The 21,143-nt window shown below is 40.5% G+C and overlaps 1 protein-coding gene and 1 long non-coding RNA gene across 2 annotated transcripts in view; one reads left to right on the top strand and one right to left on the bottom strand.

Moving 5' to 3' along the window:
• LOC126354910 (uncharacterized) overlaps window positions 1–19,711 on the bottom strand; it is a 64,909-nt gene extending 45,198 nt beyond the window's left edge. The window contains exon 1 of the long non-coding RNA XR_007565392.1: window positions 19,521–19,711. This is a non-coding gene — a long non-coding RNA (uncharacterized LOC126354910). The remainder of the gene's footprint in view (window positions 1–19,520) is intronic.
• Window positions 1–21,143, top strand: part of LOC126354909 (uncharacterized) — a 131,108-nt gene that overhangs the window by 62,579 nt on the left and 47,386 nt on the right. The gene's annotated exons all lie outside the window — the stretch shown is intronic.

Below are 21,143 nucleotides of genomic sequence, written 5' to 3'. Positions count from 1 at the left end.
CTTCAATTTTTGTACATAGTCAAGGAACCCGTTAGTAAAACCTTACCATATTTTTTTTATCTTTGCTTGGAATATTCTTTTTATTTTTTCACCAGTGTTCAGAGGAAATATCACTTAATGCTTTAGTAAAATGAATCTTATGAATTATATATGTCATATTATAATGTGATGTCATTACAGTAACTCCAACAATGGGTTTGTTATTATTATTTATTTTATGGCCTTCATTGGACCACTCTAGTCAAAAATAAAAAGTTTTAAACAAGTTGTTACACAGGGATACAATTTGGTTCAACAATAACTTAATATGATATTTAGGTAATATAATTATTAGAGTCTATTCTTATATGAAAGGTGTTAAGCTCTTCTGTCTGCCCAGTATTTCTTCATTCTTTCAGATATTTTCTTTATTTCTTCATCTGACACAACTCTTCCTGTACTCCTTTTATTGATTTTCATTTGTAGTCTGGTTCGCGGGTCTTGTGTATTCTGGTTTTCTCTGTCTTGTTTTTTAGGTCATCTACTGTAATTTGAAGTTCTTTTATATCTTCCTTAATTCCTGTGATCCATTTAATGTCGCTCTTGCTCATCCACAATTTTTGTATTATTTTTTTTACTAATTCTGTTTTCTGGAGTTCTCATCAGATGTCCAAAGAATGAGATGCGTTTCTTTCTGATTGTGCTCATGACTGGTTCTATTTTCTTATATATTGTTTCATTTAATGCTATTCTCCAATGTCCATTTATTTTATACTGTTTATTTATACATGTCCTAATTATTATTCTTTCTATTTTTAGTATTCTGTCAATTTCTGCTGTATTATTTGTTTTGAAGATAGTTTCAGAGGCATACATTAGTGCTGGTTGTGTAACTGTTTTATAGTGTTTTAATGTTGCATCTATAGATAGGCTTTTTTGTTGTATATAGTTTTGGTACTGTAATTTGCATAGTTCAGTTTTTTTATTGTATTCTGCCATGATGGCTTCTCATTTAGATTGTATGTTATTATTTCGCCTAAATATTTAAATTTATCAACATTTTGATTTCCTGTTCTCCTATTGTAATTTTGTTTGCAAGTGGTGGATTAGTTAGCATAATCTCCATTATTGTTATTATTATTATTTTTTCCCCAAATGATATTTTAAGGCCTACTTTCTCTGCTATTTCTTGTAGTGATTTCACTTGTTGCCTGGCTTCTTGAACAGTGTTGGCTAGGAGAGCAAGATCATCAGCGAATCCCAAGCAGTTTAAGCTAATATCATCCTTTGCACTTCCAATTCTTATCCTCTTTGGGTTGTCCTTGTACAATTCTCTCATTATGTATTCCAGTGCACAGTTGAACAGTAATGGTGATAGGCAGTCACCTTGTCTTAAGCCTGTTTTTATGAGGAATGGTTCGGAAATTTCTCCTCTAAACTTCACTTTTGATTTGGTGTTGGTTAGAGTGAGTTGTATTATATTAATTAGTTTTGGATGGAGTCCTAGATTTCTTAAAAATTTTTAATACTGAAGGTCTGTGGAGACAGTCATATGCCTTCTTAAAATCTACAAATGTTATTGTCAGAGGTTTGTTCTGCTTCTTGTATTATGCCATAATCAATTTTAGACTAATTATCTGCTCTGCACAGCTTCTCCATGGTCTGAAACCTCCCTGATATACCCCTAACTCCTGTTCTAATTGCTCCTTGATTCTTTCATATAGGATCTTGGATAGAATTTTGTAATATGATATTATATGTCTGGAGACACTTCATGACAAATGTGAAACAGTAATTATGATGCTTTCCAAATAACTTGCAATAGATTCAACAACTAGGTTTACTGGAAAACAGTAAAATGCAAAGCAAAACACAAAAGCCCGTTATAATTCTATCCCAAGTATGAAACTAATTTTCCTTGTTTTCCTAGCACTGGACTGAAACTTTTATTTATATGTTTTCTGAGACCTCACTTATGCCATCTGCTATAGCACAACTGAGATCAAATGACTTGTTTAACTGTAAGGTACAAAAATCTATTCATTTAGTATTAGTTCATTTTCTGTGTATGTATATCATGGGCAGGCAAATGTTGCACGCGGCTCATGAGCGCACAGCACTGCATGTGTGCTGCTCGCGTGCAATCGTCAACTGGGGCAGTGGCGACAGCCGGCAGGTTGCGGCAGTGTAGTACCAGCTGCAGACGTTGATGCGAAGTGACCACTACATAGTGAACATTGTATTTCAAGAACCAGAAAATGCAGAGTGAATCAAGGAAACGGAGACATGGAGATTTGCTATCTTTTAAAAAGGAATGGGAGAATCATTTTTTCTTTGTGCAAAAATGTGAAAATTCGAAATGTTTAATATGTGGCAGTATTCTTGCTGGTCAGCAGAAGTTTAGTACTGAACACGATTATAATAAATTTCACAAGGACGTGTACAATTTATTGTCTGATTCTGAGCCGATGGGGAAATTGACTGAACTTAAGAAGAGCAGTGAAAATTCGAAATGTTTAATATGTGGCAGTATTCTTGCTGGTCAGCAGAAGTTTAGTACTGAACACGATTATAATAAATTTCACAAGGACGTGTACAATTTATTGTCTGATTCTGAGCCGATGGGGAAATTGACTGAACTTAAGAAGAGCAATCTGGACAAAAGTTGCTGTTGTCACGAGAGATCTGTGACTTTCTTTCGTCATATCTCTCATCTAACTGATAGAACATTTTATGGAGCACTGTTTCCAATTTTTCAGGAGAACAACAATGATAGCCCAGTGGTACGTGCAAGTTATAAGATTGCGCTTAATATAGCGATAGATGGCAAACCATTTGCTGAAGGTGAGTTTATAAAAAGTGCATCAATGATGCTCCTGATTTACTTTGCCCACTGAATGCAGGTCAGTTTCGAGATATCACTCTTTCTTGGCGTACTGTATGTAAGTCATCGTATAAGTGCCATGGCAGGTGACGTTTACCGTCAATTAAGGAGTGCAATGTGGGAGTTTATTGCATTTTCCATCGCACTTGATGAGTCTACAGATATTTCAGACACCACAAAATTAGTGATTTATGGACACTGCTCTGCACGTAACAGAGGATTTTTTTTTAGATATGATGTCTTTTAAAAGCACCATGACCACCGGCATGGACACCATAAAAACAATTGAAGAAGCTGTCATTTCAGCTGGCTTAAAATGGGAATGTTTGGTGTCAGTGACAACGGACGGAGCACCTGCAATGAAAGGTGGACAAATGGGATTTGTTGGATTAGTAAGAAAGAAGCTACAGTGTGCAGAAGAATCATTGCACAGCGTCCACTGTATTTTGCGCCAAGAAGTACTCTGCGCAAAAGCAGCAGAACTGCGGGACATCATGCAATTAGTTATTTGGGCAGTTAATTATTTGAGATCCCACGGGCTTACACATATACAGTTTCACACATATTTAGCTGAAATTGGGGAAGAATATGGTGGCATACTGTACCACAGTGAAGTCCATTGGCTTAGCAGCTGTAATGTACTCAAAAGATTTTTTGAGCTGAGAATACCGATAAATGAGTTTTTAAAGGACAAAGGAAGGTACATCCCAAGTTAGAAGATCAAGATTGGGTTGCCAACCTTGAATTTTTAGTGGACATTATCGGACACATGAAAGCATTGAACACAAGTTTGCAAGGGGAAAATCAGCTAATTTGAGAAATAGCTGAAAAGGTGCAAGCTTTCGCCAGCAAGCTTGAGCTGTGGAAACAACAGTTCTTGTCAGGGAACGCAGTGCATTTTCCTACTCTGTCTACTGTGCGAGAACAGAATTGCAAAGAATATGTTTCCATACTTAGTGCAATAAAAGAGGAATTTCTCAAGCGATTTGGGGATATATCAAATTTATCCCAAGCTTTTGAATGGTTCTCAAGACCAGTTGCTGTTTCTGTAGGTGAAATTCATCCCAATTTGCATATGGAATTAATAGATCTACAGTGTAATTCTTGTTTCAGAGACAAGTTCCTTGTGGCAAGATGTGTAATAGACTTTTATCACAACTTTCCACAGCAAGGGTTTCCTCGTCTCCATCGTTAAGCCACAAAGATAATGTCCATGTTTGGCTCGACATACATTTGTGAGAGATTTTTTTCTGTTATGAAAATTAATAAGTCTCGGTTAAGAGCAAACATCAGGGATGAAAATTTACATAACTGTTTGTGTTTGTCTGCATGTAGAAATTTTGTTCCATACATTATACGTATTGTGAACTACACCTGTGATAATTAAATAAAATGTATTGTAGGTAATAGGTACTCTTTCAAACCATGATTTCGTTCGAGCACTCCTACTAACCTTATTCCTTCATGCAATAAAGCAAGCTAGGAAACAAAACGCATTACAGAGGAAGGAGCGGAGAGACGGTATGGTGAGGAGCGGAGAGAAGCGGGTGGCCAGCTTGCCCCTGTGTGCATGCAGAACACCTGTGAACTGCACATGTGCAAGTGCACTGCACATGTGCAGGATTCCTGCCCACCCCTGATCTATGTGATGAGTAGTTTACTGTGTTATCCTTTTGTATGTGACTTACAGGTAAGAATATAATGAGGTTTTAGGTATTGAGTGGTTAGGAAATATTTCTCCAGATGGTCCATAAATAAGTTGGTACAGGATGGTGCAAGTGAGTAACCACAGCAGTATCACGAATTTTTTTTATATATTTAGCTTTCAAAAGTGAAATAATTGTGAGTCAGAATGTGACTGGCTATTAGGATTGTGAAAGAGTTGGTGGGTTTGTTACCAGGAGAATGTTGTGAAAGGTTGTATTCCATGGATGCAAGGACATGGGAATGGGGAATGTTGGTGCAGAAGGAGTCTGGTGGTATTTGAATGGTAACTGGAGAGACGGTGAAGGAAGTGAGCAGGGTCTTGAATGTAGAATGGGAGGGTATGGACAATAATCTGGAGATGTTCATCAACAAAGTCAGAGATTCATTCTGTGGGAGAACTGTACCCGGTCACAAAGAGAAAACCAATATGGGGGCCTGTGGGGTTGGATTTGTGGAGTAGGTAAAAGTAGCAGTACAGGGGGTTGCTGGTGTGAAGAGGAAGATGGATTCAGGTGTCAGGTTTTGTGGTGGATCTAAGACCTTGAGGAGCTCCTTCCGGTCTTGTTGAACTTCTGGGATGGGATCATGGTTGTAAGATTTGTATGCAGAGGTGTCAGAAAGTTTGCAGAGACCCTCAACCACATAGTCACTATGATTCATGACCATTGTGGTGGAGCCTTTGTCCCCGAGAAGGATGATTATGTCTGCACTATTTTTCAATTAACAGATACCTCTGTGTTCCACAAGAGCGATGGTTGATTTACCAGTGAGGAATTTAAGAAAAAGAAGATGAGGTCACAACAGAAATGACTTCAACAGCTGGTTCACTACACAGACTGTTTGGATTCTTTTTTTCGCTGTCCAAGATTGTACACCGCTTTCTCCCCAACACTTTTCCTTCTCTGTCCCCCGTCTCTCCCCCCCCCCCCCCCCTCTCTCTCTCTTTTTCTCCTCCCCCATCTTTTTCTCCTCCCCCTTCTCTCCCTCTCCTCTCATCCCTTTTCAACCCCTCTGTGCTCTTCTTGTGGCTGCAGAATCATCTGCCTCCTACCCCTCTTGTATCCTTGCCTACCCTTCCCCACCTCCATCAGCTCAGGCAACTGGTTTGAATAATTGAGTATCAATAATCAGTGTTGTTGGAACCATGGAAGTGTGTGTTTCCCATGTAGATGTGTGTGTGAATGTGTGTAAATGCTGCTTTCTGTTATGTGTTTGTGTGCACAACACATTGATTCACTATAGGTGAGTGCTTGCCTTCCCTTATTTTAGATAAAACTAGCTAATGTGCTATAACTGAATACCATGGTAACTTTGGTTAATGTGACTTGATTAACTGGCCACTGGTATGCAGTACAGTGACTGAACAGTTTAAACCTGCTGAAGTAACAATGATAATTGTCATATAAGTTGTGTTTCTAAAGAATGAGCTGGAGGAAAATTAATAACTTTGTCAGTTCATTATTGGTCAGCATTATGATACTGAAATGACCCAAAAATACAGGGAACATGACAATGATGGGGCAAAATTAAATGATAAATACACAGAATTAAAGTTTCCAAGACTCTACATTCACATACTGAAAGTTATTATATCTGGATGGGTTCAGGTAATACTCCTTGAAGTTTTGCCTGTCCTTAGCACTAACATGGTATCACCTTGGTTACTGCATAAACATTTACAACCTTTGTCTCATGGGAACTGAATTGTGATCAATCCATGCTCCTTAGGCAGGAACAGGCATGATCTGAGATGGTCCTTCAGGTCATTTAGACTGACGAGTGCAGAAATTGCATCAGTTGCTACTTCCATCCCAGTGCCTTAGAAATGCTCATTTCTCAGTGATAGCTTCCAGGTGTGGCATATAATGGTTGTGCATGTTACATCAACAGTGATCTTTTTTCTTGCCAAAAATACAGATTCTATGATAATTAAATATATGATGCATCATATTTTTCATAGCAGGGCAATTTTCAAATGCTTATAAATATATTTGTAGGCCAAAATTAATTATTCCTCACTTTTAATTACTGTGTTTCACATAGCTATAAACAGATGCAATTATTTTGTTACTCCACCATCTTCCTAAGCCCACTCCGCAACTTGTTGCCAGGTGAGCCAGCAGTATGTCACATTCTGCAGACAGAGCTGAAAATGTGATAACCTGGCATAACAAAAGCCTCAGCTCTGGCACTGAGGTGAGCACAGTTACCTCATGACACATGCTGCCTGGGCAGTAGATGATAGAAAGGTACACTTTTCAATAATAACACTTGTGCGAGCTAGTATAAATAGTAGCTGTCCCAACTGTGCTCTAATGAACACTTGCCAGTCGATTCACAGCAAGAGAAGTCAAATGGCATCCAGAATAAAGCCACTTTGACTGTCACAATTTTATCATTAAAGTGTCGAAGTATTCATAATAAGTTACTGAATTTACTGCCCTCCAGGAAAGTTCTCGCCACTCAAATTATTCTTGGGATCGAGAGATGGCTGAAACCCGATGTGGAAAGCTCTGATATATTTAGTGAGTCATGGGACATATATCAGACAGACAGATTAGAGGCCATAGGAGGGGAAGTGTTCATTGCATTTGACCAAAATATTGTTCCTACTGAAGTCGAAATTGAGTGTTACAGTGAAGTTATCTGGTTGCAGATAAAAAGTGTAAGTGAAAATAAGTAAAATTGTTAGATGTTTTTACCAGCTACCCGATTCCACTGTGACCATTTTGGAGTCATTCAAAGAAAGTCTACAGTCAGTAGCACATAAATACCCAGATCATGCTATACTAGTTGGAGGTGACTTTAACCTGCTGAGTGTAGACTGGAACGTCTATGGATTCATTGTGGGGAGTGCACACAGACAGTCATGCAAAATACTTTTGAACACATTTTCTGAAAATTGTCTTGAGCAACTGGCTTGGTAGCCCACATGCAATGGAAATATCTTGCATCTTGTAGCCACAAATAGGCCGGACCTTATCAACAATGAGAGTGTTTTTGCAAGATATACCAGATAAGCAGTTATTAACATCCCACTTAGACAGTGAATTGGCATCAATTAGCTCCAGTAAGATGGATGTAGAGGAATTATGAGTGAAGTTTAAGCAGACTGTAAATTGTGGTCTGGAAAGTTATGTGCCTAGTACGTGAATAAAGGATGGAAAAGACCCACCATGTTTTAATAATGAATTTCAGCGGATACTGAGAAAGCCAAGGCTGTTGCATTCTAGCTTCAAAAGGGGACTCACAAATGATGATAAGCAAACATTAGTAGAGATTTGTGCAGCTATGAATATATCCATGTGCAGAGCATACAACAAATACCACCTTAGCAAAAGATCTGGCAGAGAACCCGAGAAAATTCTGATCCTATGTAAAACTGCTAAGTGGGTTCAAGGCTTCCATTCCCTTGTTGACCAGTCTGGTGTGGTAGTTGAAGATTGTTGTTGATGTTGTTGTTGTCTTCAGTCCTGAGACTGGTTTGATGCAGCTCTCCATGCTACTCTATCCTCTGCAAGCTTCTTCATCTCCCAGTACTTACTGCAGCCTACATCCTTCTGAATCTGCTTAGTGTATTCATCTCTTCGACTCCCTCTACGATTTTTACCCTCCACACTGCCCTCCAATGCTAAATTTGTGATCCCTTGATGCCTCAGAACATGTCCTACCAACCGGTCCCTTCTTCTTGTCAAGTTGTGCCACAAACTCCTCTTCTCCCCAATTCTATTCAATACCTCCTAATTAGTTACGTGATCTACCCATCTAATCTTCAGCATTCTTCTGTAGCACCACATTTCAAAAGCTTCTATTCTCTTCTTGTCCAAACTATTTATCGTCCATGCTTCACTTCCATACATGGCTACACTCCATACAAATACTTTCAGAAACGATTTCTTGACACTTAAATCTATACTTGAAGTTAACAAATTTCTCTTCTTCAGAAATGCTTTCCTTGCCATTGCCAGTCTATATTTTATATCCTCTCTACTTCGACCATCATCAGTGATTTTGCTCCCCAAATAGCAAAACTCCTTTACTACTTTAAGTGTCTCATTTCCTAATGTAATTCCCTCAGCATCACCCGACTTAGTTCGAATACATTCCATTATCCTCGTTATGCTTTTGATGATGTTCGTCTTATATCCTCCTTTCAAGACACTGTCCATTCCGTTCAACTGCTCTTCCATGTCCTTTGCTGTCTCTGACAGAATTTTAATGTCATCGGTGAACCTCAAAGTTTTTATTTCTTCTCCATGGATTTTAATACCTATTCCGATTTTTTCTTTTGTTTCCTTTACTGCTTCCTCAATATACAGATTGAATAAGATCGGAGACAGGCTACAACCCTGTCTTACTCCCTTCCCAACCGCTGCTTCCCTGTCATGCCCCTCAACTCTTATAACTGCCATCTGGTTTCTGTACACATTGTAAATAGCCTTTCGCTCCCTGTATTTTACCCCTGCAACCTTCAGAATTTGAAAGAGTATTCCAGTCAACATTGTCAAAAACTTTCTCTAAGTCTACAAATGCTAGGAACATAGGTTTGCCTTTCCTTAATCTTTCTTCTAAGATAAGTCGTAAGGTCAGTATTGCCTCACGTGTTCCAGTATTTCTACGGAATCCAAACTGATCTTTCTCTAGGTCGGCTTCTACTAGTTTTTCCATTCGTCTGTAAAGAATTTGTGTAAGTATTTTGCAGCTGTGACTTATTAAACTGATAGTTCGGTAATTTTCACATCTGTCAACACCTGCTTTCTTTGGTATTGGAATTATTATATTCTTCTTGAAGTCTGAGGGTATTTCGCCTGTCTCATACATCTTGCTCACCAGATGGTAGAATTTTGTCAGGACTGTCTCTCCCAAGGCCATCAGTAGTTCCAATGGAATGTTGTCTACTCCCGGGGCCTTGTTTTGACTCAGGTCTTTCAGTGCTCTGTCAAACTCTTCACGCAGTATTGTATCTCCCATTTTGTCTTCATCTACATCCTCTTCCATTTCCATAATATTGTCCTCAAGTACATCACGCTTGTATAGACCCTCTATATATTCCTTCCACCTTTCTGCTTTCCCTTCTTTGCTTAGAAGTGGGTTTCCATCTGAGCTCTTGATGTTCATACAAGTGGTTCTCTTATCTCCAAAGGTCTCTTTAATTTTCCTGTAGGCAGTATCTATCTTACCCCTAGGTGAGATAAGTCTCTACATCCTTACATTTGTCCTCTGGCCACCCCTGCTTAGCCATTTTGCACTTCCTGTTGATCTCATTTTTGAGACGTTTGTATTCCTTTTTGCCTGCTTCATTTACTGCATTTTTATATTTTCTCCTCTCATCAATTAAATTCAATATTTCTTCTGTTACCCAAGGATTTTTACTAGCCCTCGTCTTTTTACCTACTTGATCCTCTGCTGCCTTCACTACTTCATCCCTCAGAGCTACCCATTCTTCTTATACTGTATTTATTTCCCCCATTCCTGTCAATTGTTCCCTTATGCTCTCCCTGAAACTCTGTACAACCTCTGGTTCTTTCAGTTTATTCAGGTGCCATATCCTTAAATTTCCACCTTTTTGCAGTTTCTTCAGGTGTAATCTACAGTTCATAGCCAATAGATTGTGGTCAGAGTCCACATCTGCCCCTGGAAATGTCTTACAATTTAAAACCTGGTTCCTAAATCTCTGTCTTACCAGTATATAATCTATCTGATACCTTCTAGTATCTCCAGGATTCTTCCAGTTATACAACCTTCTTTTATGTTTCTTGAACCAAGTGTTAGCTATAATGAAGCTATGCTCTTCGCAAAATTCTACCAGACGGCTTCCTCTTTCATTTCTTAGCCCCAATCCATATTCACCTACTTCCTTCTCTCCCTTTTCCTACTCTCGAATTCCAGTCACCCATGACTATTAAATTTGCGTCTCCCTTCACTACCTGAATAATTTCTTTGATCTCATCATACATTTCTTCAATGTCTTCGTCATCTGCAGAGCTAGTTGACATATAAACTTGTACTACTGTAATAGGCATGGGCTTCGTGCCTATCTTGGCCACAATAATGCTTTCACTATGCTGTTTGTTTTAGCTTACCCGCACTCCTATTTTTTTATTCATTATTAAACCTACTCCTGCATTACCCCTATTTGATTTTGTATTTATAACCTTGTATTCACCTGACCAAAAGTCTTGCTCCTCCTGCCACTGAACTTCACTAATTCCCACTATATCAAACTTTAACCTATCCATTCACATTTTTAAATTTTGTAACCTACCTGCCCGATTAAGGGATCTGACAATTAAGGGATCTGACATTCCACACTCCAATCCGTACAATGCCAGTTTTCTTTCTCCTGATAATGATGTCCTCTTGAGTAGTCCCCACCCGGAGATCCGAATGTGGGACTATTTTACTTCCGGAATATTTTACCCAAGAGGATGCCATCATCATTTAACCATACAGTAAAGCTGCATGCCCTCAGGAAAAATTTCGGCTGCAGTTTCCCCTTGCTTTCAGCCATTCGCAGTACCAGCACAGCAAGGCCGTTTTGGTTAATGTTGCAAGGCCAGATCAGTCAATCATCCAGACTGTTGCCCCTGCAACTACTGAAAAGGCTGCTGCCCCTCTTCAGGAACCACATGTTTGTCTGGCCTCTCAACAGATACCCCTCCATTGTGGTTGCACCTACGGTACGGCCATCTGTATTGCTGAGGCACGCAAGCCTCCCCACCAAAGGCAAGGTCCATGGTTCATGGGGGTAAGAGTTGAAGATAGCAAAACAAAAGCTGAAGTTTTAAATGTCACGTTCAAGAAATCATTCACACAGTAGAACCATACAAACATACTGTCATTTAACCACTGGGCAGACTCCCATAGGGACAACATAGTAATAAGCATATGTGGTGTAGAGAAACAACTGAAAGACTTGAAAAAAAAAAAAAAAATCACCAAGTCCGGATGGAATCTCACTTCGATTTTACAAAGAGTACTGTATGGCATTGGCCCCTTATCTAGCTTTCATTTATCGTGAATCTCTTAGCCAGCACAAAGTCCCCAATAACTGGAAAAAAGCTCACGGCTCCATTATATAAGAAAGGTAAAGAATGGACATGCAAAATTACCGATCAAAACCCCTAATTTCTGTTTGCTGAAGAACCCTTCAACATATTCTCATTTCAAATGTAATAAACTTTCTTGAGATTAAGAGGCTTATGTCCACAAATAAGCATGGTTTTAGAAAGCATCACTCATGTGAAGCTCAGCTCGCCTTTCCCTCATGTAGTATATTGAGAACTATGGATGAAAGGCAACAGGCAGATTCCATATTTCTAGATTTCCGGAATGCATTTGATAAAATGCCCTATTACAGGCTGTTAACAAAGTTATGAGCATATGGAATAAGTTCACAGATATGTGAGTGGCTCAAAGACTTCTTAAATAATAGAAACCAGTATGTTATCCTCGATGGCAAGTGTTCATCAGAGACATGGGCATCATCAGGGGCCCAATGAAAAAAACGATCTCTTAATCTTGCTAAAAAGAAAACTGCATGAGCTGAGAGAAACAAATGTTATTGTTTTTTCAGTGCCACACTGTTATGACTTGATAGAATGGTCCTGTGTAAATAAAGAAATTGAAACTGCAAATAAAGAGATGCAAAATATTTGCAAGCGGTTTGAAAATGTAACATTTGTGAACATCAACAAATTAGGGAAAAGATTTCACACAACACATGGTTCTCATCTAAATGTATGGAAAAAACGTAATAGTAACAAAAATTTTAGAACTTATAAATAAAATCTCAAATGTCCAGTGTGATGATAGAAAAGTCATACCTCTCATGTACGGGAAGTGTGTGTTACCTGTAGGACTCCAATGTGAAATCTGCTGTCAGTGAAGCTACACCTCTCCAAGACAAATGTGAAATTTTATTAATGAAAGTGAACACTCCAAATGTTAATAATTCACAGAAAGGCACAGCAGTTGTGGAACAACAAACACCAGAAATAAGTGAAACAGCAGCAGCACCATCATCATCAGCAGAAGCAGCAACAGCAGCAGAACCAACAACGACTGGAGCAGCAACACAGCAATGCTTAAGGAGGAGCCAAAGGAAAAATACATCTGTGTCATTCAGTGATAATTTTTTATGGTTTCAAGCCAAGAAGATAATAAAAATGTGAAAAACCAGCCTGCTAACTCACAGATAAGTCACAACAACATCCTATTTTTTAAACATTCAGGGTCTTGAAAATAAAGTTGAAATTCTGGAGGAGTCATTGCCACAGAATAAGTATTCTTTCTTATGTCTATCAGAACATTGGCTTAAATCAGAACAAATACAATACTATGTACAAGAAGGTTATAAACATGTAAACAGTTTTTGCAGATCTCAGTACCGTAATGGTGGTACTGTTATCTATGTTTCAAATGAAATAGAGTGTAGAGAACTAGATCGTAGTTGGGCATGTGTAGAGAAACACTTTGAAATTATCGGGATCATATGTGATATAATGAAACTTATCATAGTATGTATCTACCATTTCCCTGACTCAGATGATAAAACTTTTTTTAGATAATTTAGACAGTGTGCTCTGCTACATAACGAAATGGAAACAGTATGTAACTGTAATTGGAGGAGACTTTAATTCAAGCTTTCATGTAACATGTAACAAACCCAGTGTAAATAAGTTACTGAATATGCTAAGGCAGCACAACTTCCATCATGTAAATTCAGAACCAACAAGACTACAAGCGTGATTAGGTAATGCTTTTGTCAACTGTGCTCGTGATATGTACTCCACCAAGGTAATGGAATTTGTTTTCTCAGACCACTCCATGTTAACAGTAGAGTTAAGACATTTTATAAAAGGGGATGAGAGCAAGGCTGCACGAAAGTTAACAAAACCTAATACCTTAATATTAACAAAACACAATCTCATAAAACTAACACACCAGCTGAGCATAACAGACTGGGACAAATTATTTCAAAACTGTGATTCCGGTGCCCAAACAGTTTATGAAACATTCCACAATTACTTAACAGGTATTTTAAAAGCCCATCTTGTTCAAAAGAAATACCATAAAACAAGAAAGGGTAAATTTTGGTACACCAAAGAACTTGAGAATCTAAAAATTAAGCTACTGCTGCTGAAGCGCTTTGCCAAAGTAAACAATTCTAATGAAATTAAGGATCTCGAAAAAATCACGAAGAAACTGTATGTGGTGACTATCGACTCTATGAGTGAGATATCTCCGCCATAGCAGGCTCTCTGACCCATGTGGACTTATTGTGCGCTGCCATATTGCTTATTATTCTGTTGTGTGCTGCCAACTGTATAAGACGTTGTAAATATTCTCGCATAATAAAGTTGTATTCGAGGCCGGCATCCATCGCCCCCACGCATTATGCAGGAACAGAAGCCAAGCCCGGCCACGGCAGGACACGCGCCACGCTGTCAGCGCAAGCAACGGTCCCGCCCCCCGTGGTCGCCCGACTGCACCACCTACTTTTACGTTGCCAACCCAAAGGTCACCGGAGACGACCAGACGAGCACCTGAGTACACTGAGGCCGCGCATCTGGCCGCTTCACCCCCCAGCCATGATCCTGCACCACAAGCTGGCTCTCCTTATTGCTGGTTCCACGCTAAATTTGGTAATGTGGCTGGCAACTGCAAGCCCCTGTGCGCTTTCCCAAACGCTTATGGCGGGCACATCTAGGCGCCACGTCCCACCACGCTGCCTCACGGTGCCTACTGGCATCTCGTCCGATGCCTGCTGCACTGTCTTCCGCTTCGCCTCTTCGCCAAGGACACCAACACCGAACTTCATTTTCTAGTGGACACTGGAGCCGAGATTAGTGTTATCCCACCCTCCCTCGCCCCTAACATAGATCCCTTATGCGCACCACCACTGATAGCTACTAACAATTCCCTGATTCCGGTGCTAGGTTCCTCACATCGCCTGCTTAGATCAGGTTTTCCCCTGGTCATTTTATGTTGCGGAAGTTGATGCACCTGTACTGAGCCTCGATTTTCTTCATCACTATGCCCTCTCCCCTAATCTGCAAGCCAGCTGTCTGACTCGCGTCTCTTGTTCGAGTGGTCCCGGTGCGTCACAACATCCCCCCCCCCCTCATTCCGAAGTTCCTACTGACTGTTCAGACTCTGCCTTTTCAGAGTGTATGTCACTTTCTGCAAACCTTTCTTCTGCTCTCGCAGCTTCCTTCCGTGAGCGTTCAGATGTCGATGCATTGCGCACTCAGAATGCCGACCTGCGTGTTCGCATTGACAAAGTCCATGCACAACTGTTGCAGATACAAGAGCAGTTTCTACAACTCCGCACACCCACTCTTGCAATCATAGACAAGCCTCCTCAGCCTGGTCATTGGCCGCAGCTGTGATCCCATTAACTGTTCGGCCTGCCTCTGCCCCTACCTCCCCTGCCTCTACCCCCCCTGCCCCTACCCCCCCTGCCCCTACCCCCCCTGCTTCTCCCACGTTTTTGCGTGCAACTGCCAATGGCACGTGCCACAGAATAAACACAACTGAAGGACCCCCTGTGCGGCATAAGGCGCGCCGCCTAAACACGCAGAAACTTTGCCGTGCTAAAGACATTGTTAAAGATCTTTTGGATTCCAACATTCTCCGTCAATCTGATAGTAACTGGTCGTCACCAATCCATCTCGTGCCGAAGAAGGACGGTACTTTCTGCCTCTGTGGTGACTACCGTGCTCTTAACGCACGCACTATCATCGATAACTACCCTATCCCCCACATTCAAGATTTCACCCAGATGTTGCATTGTTCCCAGATCTTCTCCATTCTCGATTGTAGCAAAGCATACCATCAGATTCCCATGCTCCCCGACGACATCCCCAAGACAGCCATAATCACACCATTTGGCCTCTTTGAGTACTGTTCCATGCCATATGGTCTCAAAAACGCCGCACAGACATGGCAACGCTTCATCGACACTCTGTTGTTTGACCTCCCTTTCGCCTACGCCTACTTAGACGATATTCTGATCTTCTTTCCCTCACCTGAGGAACACACTCTCCATCTGTCCAGAGTGCTTGCACTGCTTGCTGCTAATGGAGTGGAGATCAACCACGAGAAGTCTCAGCTTAGCAGGCCTGAGGTCACCTTCTTGGGTCACACAGTCATGGCCGAGGGTGTCTGCCCTACCTCCTCTTGGGTTGAACTCATACTTAGCCTCCCTTCCCCAGAGGACTTCGCTGAACTTCGCCGTTTTCTAGGCATGGTGAACTTCTACAGGCCCCACCTGCCCCATGCTGCATCTATCGAGATCCCTCTGACCAACGCTCTGGCGGGTAAGGACACTAAAGGCAAACTCAAACTCGTTTGAACACTAGAGATGGTCGATTCATTCAAAAATCTCAAAACTGCCCTCTCTAAAGCTGTCACACTCACTCACCCCGCTCCTGATACACCAATTTCTATTACAGCTGATGCGAGCGACACTGAAATTACTGCGGTCCTTCAGCAACATGTATCAGATACTCCCCAACCACTCCGTTTCTTCTCCAAGAAATTATACAATCCCAGTCCAAATGGTCCGCTTTTGACCGTGAACTCCTTGTCCTGTATGAGGTGGTCAAATATTTCAGAGCCGATGTCGAGAGTCGCCCGTTCACGATTTATACAGATCACAGACCCTTGGCAGATGCAATCCGTAACCCCTCACGCGATCTCCCCCCATGATGCTTCTGCCATATAGATTTCATATCCCAATATTCCACTGATGCACAATATATCTGAGGCGTTGACAATGTAGTCACTGACTACCTGTCTCGCGTCAACATCATCACTACCCCACTTGACCTTACCGACCTGGCCTGCCGCAAACCGAAACCCTGATATTCGTGCCTTGCAACAAGACACAAACTCTTCCCTCAAACTGGAACAACGTGCATTCCCCGGCACCACAGAACTAGTCTGGTGGATGTTTCCACTGGTAGCCCCCGGCCTCTTGTACCAGGCCACTCTGTTTTTGAAGCACTCCACAACCTAGCTCACCCAGGAATCAAAGCACCCACCAGATTGGTCACGGAAAGGTACATCTGGCCCGGTGTTAAACATGATTGTAGGATGTGTGCTGAATCTCTCCCCTGGGTTTTGCTAGGCCTCCGCACCGCATACAAAGAGGACTTGCAAGCCTCCCTCGTTGAGATCCTTTACGGGGAGCCCCTGGTTTTACCAGCCGAATTCGTCGAGGATACGCCACTACCAAGATCTTCCGAGCTCCCTGCACTCGTCGAGAGTGTCCGAGGGCACATCGCGCTCATCAAACCTCCCTTGCCTGCCATCTGCCCACTGTAGGCCTCGTGTGTTCATGCTTAAGGAACTGGCCACATGTGAATTTATCATGTTACATGACGACACAGTACGGACAACCCTGCAGCCTCCCTACACTGGTCCATTTAAAGTCCTGTCCCGACGCCCTTCCACATTGTCGATACTTAACAACAGCAAAACAGTAACTGTTTCACTCCACCGGTTGAAACCTGCGTGGACCTTGCAGGAGCAATCTGCAAGTGACCCCGACGTACACAACGCCTGCCCTCCTTCCCAGGAATCCCAGGATTTGGACGGGCCCACCACCCCTCCCCCCCTTCCTTCCCCCTTGCAGCCTACATCACGGGGCAGACGACCCGTGGTGCCACCCCGTTGGCACAAGGATTATGTCCTAGCTTCAGTCGAGCTTGCTACACCTACCCCCAAGTGTTGTGCGTGTGATTTCACCATAGACAAGTGCTTTTGTGACCATCAAGTGTCCCACCCCCACCGGGCTGGCACAGGACTTGGTGCACCTCCATGCTCTGCACTGTAAGGGGGGGGGGGGGGGGGCTCTGTGGCGACTATTGACTCTACAAGTGAGATATCTCCGCCATAGCGGGCTCTCTGACCCATGTGGACTTATTGTGCGCCGCCATATTGCTTATTATTCTGTTGTGTGCTGCCGACTGTATAAGACGTTGTAAATATTCTCGCATAATAAAGTTGTATTAATGCATGTTGGTGTGTTATTTTATGATCGCCGCTGCTCCGCACATCAGGAATAACCACATGTATAAGAAAGAGTTGCAATTGGTGAAACAAAGATACAACAAACCAATGCAAAACAGCCTGATCAGTAATTAATACTGTTAAAGGTGAAGTCAGAAACTTCGACAAGACAGTCCCAATACCAGCAGATACATTCAATAAATATTTTGTAAGCTGTGCTGATGATACCAAAAAGCTGATCAGTAAACCCAATGTAACTTGTATAGATTATCTTAAGGGAGCAAACCTAAATCATACTAGGGCCAGATCATCATTGAAACACTTCAAAAGGTACGCCAACATGAAGTTCTTAAAATAGTCAAAGAAATGAAAAATTCATACAGTACAGATATTTTTAATATGTCAAACAATCTATTGAAAGAAATCATACATTACATTGCAGCACCATTAACATATTCTATAAACCTATGTCTCATAGAAGGGTTTTTTCCTGATCCTCTCAAACTATCTAAGGTAACTCCAGTCTTTAAGAAGGGTGTCAAATCAGATCCTGCAAACTACCAGCAAACTACAGACCAATTTCACTAATTCCAGTACTAGGAAAAGTATTTGAAGGCATAATATATAAGCAGATGTATGAGTACCCAGAACTAAATGGTATGTTAAGTGCATCACAGTCTGGTTACAGAAAAGGAAGGTCAGCTATACATGCCATAGAGCTCTTAGTCAGAGACATTCTAAAAGCATTTGAGGACCATGCACACACACAGGTAACCTTATGTGATATGAGCAAAGCTTTTGGCTGTGTTGACCACTCACTTCTGCTCTCTAAACTTGAGTAGTCTACTATGCAATATGGGATAAAAGCTTAAAACTCATCAAATCATACCTCAATAAAAGGAAACAGGTGGTGAGTTCAGGAAGTCATTTGTCAAACATACTCGAGGTTCAAGACAGAGTGCCACAGGGATCTAAATTGGGACCACTTCTTTTCCTTGTACACATAAATGACTTACCAGTAAATATAGATGTAAAGACATATTTGTATGCAGATGACACAAATCTGTAAACCATGTACTTGATAACCTTGTAAGTGATATGAAATTGGCAAAAGAAAATGCAACATCATGGTTTAATGCCAATGGTCTGCTATTAAATAAGGAAAAGACCCAGAATATGTGGTTCAGTCTATCAAAGACTACAAAAATAGAAAAACAAAAGACAAAGTTTTTAGGTATCGTACTTGACAACAGTCTAACATGGAACTCTCATGTTGATCACATAGTGGTTAGGTTGTCAAGAGTTATATATTTGTTGAAGAGACTGATGTGTTGTGTGACATTTGAGTATGTAAGGACAGCGTACTTTGCCTCTTTTCAATCTGTTTTAAGGTAAGGGTTAATTCTCTGGGGAAACAACAGAAAAATAAATGAAATTATGATGATCCAGAAGAAAGCAATCAGAGTAATGGCTAAGGTAGATAATAGAACACATTGTAAACCATTGTTCATTAAGTATAGAATTTTAACAGTTATTAATTTATATATTCTTGTCAGTGTTAACTACATACTTACTGAACTACCTAATTTAAGTGTAACAAATGAAAGGCATGACTACAATACAAGAATGTGTACTTCTTTGCTGTTGCCACAAAATAGATTAGCTAAAACTAACAATAGCCATAAGTATATGGCAATTAAAATATATAACAAATTGTCTAAAAATGGGTCAATCAAGCCTGACAAATTATTTAAAGACAATGTTTGTAACTTCTTGTTAGCTAATCCATTCTATTCATTAGAAGAATTTTTATAAATGCCCAATATCAACTTAAATATGTAAAAATTTATTTTGTAAAATTAATAGGTTAAGTGAACTGACAAAGTCTATTGCATGTAACAATGCTGAATAACCAATAAAGAATCTGAACCTGAATCTATGCTGTATCTTTCTACCATTTTGCTGATCGGTTCGGTATGCGAGTGCACCGAATGGTCTTGTTTTCAAAACAGAGCCCCAACATTATTTAGTACGCATTTTGAAAGTGATACCGAAAGGTCCTAGTGAACCAAAACACTGTTGCCAGTTCTTCTAGTGCCAACCAATGGAAAGCAATCTGCCTCAGATAGACGCATGCTCACTGCAGCGGCACAAACTCGGAAGAGGCTATCAGCTGACACAGGCATGCCATTCTTCACAGTACCGAAAAGTGTGGTTAGAGTACGTAATACTGTTCAAATTTTGCTGACCACGGGCTTCCATATGTCTTGTTTTGGATTGTATGTTTCGGAATGTGTAGCTCCACATTGTACAAATACATCTATAGAAACACCCGAAAATTTCATCATTTTTCCGTTTTCCATCGTTCCTTAGTTGCTTTAAAATTCATGGAGGTGTGTTAACGTCTATGCAGCTAATTGAGGGCAGTTTGTGTATTGTCATATGCATTTTGCTTCCTTTATACTTGATGATGCTTCACAAATAAAAGAAGCAAAATGCGTATGTGAATGAACTGCCTTCAATTAATTGAATAGATGGAACACATCTCCAAGAGCCCAAAAAATTGTTTAAGAGAGTGTCAAAGAATAAGAAGATGCATAGAATGTGGCTGTAGCTTGCTCGATATCCAAATAATGAAGTAGCCTACTTCCCTATGTGATACAGCAACAATGTGGTTCATGAATACAAAATTTAAAAAAGAGTGCAGCTATAGAAGTTAACTGTAGTTTATAACATGCATCTGATGAATCAAAATGTTTCATAAATGATGGTGTAGTCTGAAAATACTTTGGCGGGAACCTTTCATCTCTGTCTACTGTTGTTAGCGATTCAATCGCAGATAAATATTTGACAAGCTAAAGTGTAAAGACGATTGCTGCTAGTCTCATTCGCAGTAATTCACATTGCACTCTTAGATTCTTGTCTGGCCACACTCTCGGGATTGCTACATATTCCAAAAAAGATGGTGAATTATTTGTGACAAGAAGAAGTTAAATGCCACTGTCAGTTGTTTCATGCGCAGTAATTTCATCTTTCGTTTCTTGAACATATGGAAGTCATGAAACAGGAGCTACTCATTACTGAGAAAGCACGCTTTTACAAGTAAATTACAACAAATATTTCAGAAAAATGCTTAACTTTGATGATTAACGAAGTCTCAGAATGCATTACAAACATGAAGAGGAAAAAATTATTTTTGCATCCAGCAGTATATGAACCTATGCCATGGCAGCTTTTTTTATCATTGTGTTTGGTCGTTGCGGATGTCACATGATATCTGTTCAAGTTCGTTAGTTGATCTTCCCATTCGGGTTTTTTTTTTTTTTTATAGTTCGGCGCTTTGCCACCTTCGCTATGACAACTTGCATGCTGCTGCTGCTTTATTTTATGTAATTCCAAGCGAGAGAGACGCAGACTGACTTCATTGCCAAATGATTCATGAAATTTTGTATGGAAGGTTTCCTCTATCAGGCTTCACAAAATTCCTTTACAATGTTGCTTAAAAGTTTTAAATGTGTTTTGATAATTAATAAGTAAACAATTTGCGCAAAAG

Source organism: Schistocerca gregaria, chromosome 3 (assembly GCF_023897955.1).
Source record: "Schistocerca gregaria isolate iqSchGreg1 chromosome 3, iqSchGreg1.2, whole genome shotgun sequence".
NCBI lineage: Eukaryota > Metazoa > Arthropoda > Insecta > Orthoptera > Acrididae > Schistocerca > Schistocerca gregaria.
Note: the sequence above shows the minus strand (reverse complement) of the source record. Positions and strands in the feature narration are given on the sequence as shown.